Below are 3,975 nucleotides of genomic sequence, written 5' to 3' on the forward strand. Positions count from 1 at the left end.
TCTCTGAAGTACACAGTGGGCTCCAGAATTATTGGCACCCCTGACTGGCAATGCACAAAATAAAAAGCTTCAAAAAATAAACACTATGATTACTCTGACCAAAAATGCTGCACTTGTGAAAAATGCAGGACTTTATTTAATGTTTCAGTGGAGCCAACCAAAATCAAACAATATTTCATTCAATAAAAAAATATAATTGTTAATTATTATTATAATTATATTTCCTGTAATGCTTAAGAAACACATTTTTTGATGGGTAGAAGCCGCAGGAGCAAGAGCTGCAGAAATATAATAGGCCTGAGCAGCTGTCAATCACCAGTCTTTGGGTCTATACTCCTTTATATTGGCTGATAATGAAAGAAGGCACACCTGATACTTTCCTATTTTTTTTTTGTCAGTCTCTGTACTCCAGCACAATAGAAGAGAAATTACACACTGAGTAAGAGGTTGAAGTGCAGACTGTAAACTTTAAATAGAAGGAATTTATATCCATATCACGCAGTCAGTGTAAGAATTACAGAAACCAAAAACCACAATTATGTCACTGTCCAAATACTTATGGAATGGGCTGCATATGTATAGGTTTATCGCTAATGATTAGGGATGTGTATCGTTAGGATTTTATTGAGACTGATACCAATACCGATACTCCTTATCGGTGCCGGTATTGATCGATACTCTTATCGATACCACGCCGTGTAATTTAGTGTATAAACTAAAGACATTACAAGATGGTAAAAGATTCAATCGTTTTTTTATTACCACAAGGGGGGTAACACCAGCAACATCATTAAACAACTTACAGCACCTGCCTTTTAAGCCCTTAGCAAGTCAACATGTGCAGTGAGAGGTATGTCAAAAAAACGAGCAGGCAGCTCCATACAGCCTTAAAGGTAACTGTCAATGTGATAATGCTTCAACAGAACAGAAGCTTAACTTAAAATTACAAATGCTTCTCAGAATAGATGAAATAAATAAAAAACCTAGGGAGCTGACCAAAGCCCTTGCCTACATGTTCAACCCAACAGACACATACATGTAAACAGAACAGTGTAGGGGGGGCGCTTCTCTTGACGCATTTAGCCCGAACAGTTTTTGTTAAGGAAAAGCAACATATTTACTCTCTCTGGAGCAGCCGAGATCGCTCTGGACAGAGTGACGTCACGCTATACGCTCGGATAAAATGGCGCTGCGCATGTTTTAAAAAAGGGTAATTGAATTACTTATTATTTTTTATCCAGCTTTACTGGCAGTTTTAAACCTTTAAGGATGTATATATTGGGAATCAATCTTGTAAATTATGCCAACTTAATCTAGTATTTCACTTCCCCTTTAATGATTCATACACTCACCGTGACTTGATGAAGAAGCACTGTCGGAGTCTGCCTGCACGGAGGGCACGGTGTTGTTAGCGTCTGCCGGGTTGCTAACTTTAGATGCGTTGTTTAACACGCCACACTCCTTCAGCTTTATGCTATGGGTAGACTGCAAGTGTTTCATGATGTTGCTGGTGTTACCCCCCTTTGACGCAACTACTTTCTTGCATATATTGCATTGAGCCGAGGATTCATTGGGTTTGATGAAGTGAGCCCATACCTTTGAGCGCTTAGCTCTTACGGCCGGCATATTGACTACTAGAGAAAACAACGGGGTGCTGTGTCATAACCTGTCGACGGCGGCAGTGTCATAATTACGCAACGGTTAGGTAGACTCTTGAAAAATACCAACAGTATCGTTTGTCCAGAATCTTTAGCGGTACTCTGGTACCGACCAATTAGGAACCGGTACCAAAAAATACCGGGGGGCAGTTGGCATCTCTCACTGTGAGTCATGCAAATACGCACTAACCAGCCCATCAATCATAACCTCCTAATCAATTGTGCACACAGAAGAGGGCATTTGTAAGTGTGGGCTCTTAGACTAGTTATACAAACGGGCTATTGAGGCACCATATTGATTTGTAGAAGGTGCGCTCTACACTGCCCCTCCACATTAAGTTGTTCTTTGGGGGGTATCTTTTTGTGAGACCCAAACCCCCCGTACCCCCAAGATCCCCACTCCACTGTTTAAACATGCACAAATTGTCCAGACAGCAAATCTCCAATATACGTCCGCCTAATTGACAGGCCCAGACTGAAGCTGCTGAACTGGATTTAATTACGCAGGGAGTATGAGGCATACCGTGATCTGCTCGCTCCCCATCTTGTGCATTAAATATCCCTCAAAACAATCTTCAGAGGCCATTTACAAAAAATGAATGGCCATTAACACTTATGGTTTTAACAGGGCTTTGGTACCCTGACTCTGTGACGGCTCCCTGTACGTTTCTGTAAATTAGAAAAGCGGAATTGACAACATTGCAAAAGCAATAAAATCCACCCTCAATATTATGGCTGAACCTCAAGAACGCACTGTAATATAATGCAATGCTCCATTCTGATATCATATTTGCAGTGCTATTTTATTCACAAGCTGACGCTTGCCGGTAGACTGGTGCTTTGTCCTTGACATTGATTATTGAATTATTTCTGGAGGAATGACCCACATCTTGCAACTCTCGACCTTTGGGATTGTTTATCATGCCAAAATAAGGCCATCAACCAATTGGGCAGCCAATACCGAATAGCACTTGAATGCTATTCTGTTGACCTCCACCCCTCATTACAGGGGTTTGATTGTTTTCCCCAGGCAAGCCGCAGGCCCGTGACCAGACTGGAGAAATGGAGCAGGTGATCATGGGGAGCTGTCCAGAGGGTCCAGGGGCTCCAGGGGGTCCCGGGGGTCCTGGGGGGGTCGGTGTCGTGACGGAATCACGTGACATTCACCTCACTTTCACGACAGCTGGGTGTCAGCAAGTCTCTGAGTATCTCGCGCTCTGTGGCTGCCGTGTCTGCACTTGATGCTGGTCGTCAAATCCACTGTCGACCGCTTGGCCTCTCGTGGAAGATAGTCTGTGGCAGCCTTCACATTGTAATTCTTCTGTACTTTAGGAATGTGTAGGGGCCCTCGTGGGTGTTGAGTAATTTTCCATAGGTAGATCCTTTTAAACATTCTCAATCAGTGAAAGCTTTTACTGGTGAATTTGACAGCAACGTGTTATGAAACGGGAGTAATAAATCCAGGAACTGATTAATTTTTTTTATAAAAAAATGTTTTACTCCTAAAATTGTTCCACCTGGAATGGCAAATTATAGCCATTATAATAGCTATGATTTAGAATAGCACACTTAATAGCACACACCTGTTCTATCATCGCAAGTCGAGAGGGCCAATTTCACATAAATGAATGCTCATTTTGGGCTTTCATCTTCATTTTGTTGAACAATATCTTGGCTTTCATAATCTGCATCTTTTGATTCCAAATTCGGGTAAAAGAATTTCGACATTTTAGGGCAAAAGTAGGGCTGAAAGTGAATTAAGGCAGTATTTACATACCTCACGTTTTGCTCCAAAAATAATTTTGAGCTGTTGACACACAGAAGGTTTTTCTTTCTTCCTATTTTGGTATTTTAGGATAGGCGTGTTTTGCAGAGAGAAAGAGCTGGCAGAAATACAGGCAGACAGGGAGAGATTGCGGGATAAGCTCAGTAAATTCCTGCAGGCCTGGGCCACCGTGCACCGGGATGCGTTTCTGGCTCTGTTTTACTTCTCTCTTAGCACATCAAACACGCAGCCGGTTTAGGGTGGCGGGCGGAAAGCAGGCACACGAGTTCAGTAAGGTGTTTTTACCGTACAGTAAAGAGCGTGACTACACAGAACCCGCACACGCTGCAGAGAGAGTGCCAGGCAGTGCCAGGCTGCGCCGAGACTGTGCGTAAGCCTCCACGTATGTTTCTGTTTAGTTTAGCTTGAATGGCTCAAATAATTTAGAGCAAATGTTTCATAGCGTGACACAACTTTTCACAGAGCTAACCTCGTAACCGCATGAGGCCCACACAGCGTGCGTGCCCCCCCCCCCCCCCCCCCCCCGATTAC

This window comes from Conger conger, chromosome 7 (genome assembly GCF_963514075.1).
Source record: "Conger conger chromosome 7, fConCon1.1, whole genome shotgun sequence".
NCBI classification, from domain to species: domain Eukaryota; kingdom Metazoa; phylum Chordata; class Actinopteri; order Anguilliformes; family Congridae; genus Conger; species Conger conger.